Below are 501 nucleotides of genomic sequence, written 5' to 3'. Positions count from 1 at the left end.
TTTACTGTGTGTACTACTGTAACATGTCAGAATCAGAATCAGAATCAGCTTTGACCAGGTTCGTGAATGTGACTTTGGTACCTAGAATCCTCGCTGTCAAAGTACAACACTCACTTACTGTCACATATGAAGAATACTGTAAAAACAGATGGTCACGCGATTGAAAGAACCTCAACACCTGAGTGTGTTTCCTAAATGGGAATCAGCTGTGATTGATCTATTAGCATAACTTCAAGCAGCTGTTTCTCTCATTTACAGTAACAATGGAATACATGTAAAATGAAGGGTTATATTTGTGTTTCAATTTACAATATGAACAGCTGTTCACTTTGACTTCAGCCTAAGATAGGTTTAGAACGTGATGTTATCTGTTCTGACACACCGTGGGAAAGCATTTGCAAATTCGACAGTAAAAATCCATTGTTTTGGTCTTGGTTGAGCTTGTTTGTAAAAGGCATTTTACATTTTTGTGTTAACTGTGTGCATTTTGTGTCAAAGCAA

Source organism: Etheostoma spectabile, chromosome 2, assembly GCF_008692095.1.
Source record: "Etheostoma spectabile isolate EspeVRDwgs_2016 chromosome 2, UIUC_Espe_1.0, whole genome shotgun sequence".
Lineage (NCBI taxonomy): Eukaryota > Metazoa > Chordata > Actinopteri > Perciformes > Percidae > Etheostoma > Etheostoma spectabile.
Note: the sequence above shows the minus strand (reverse complement) of the source record.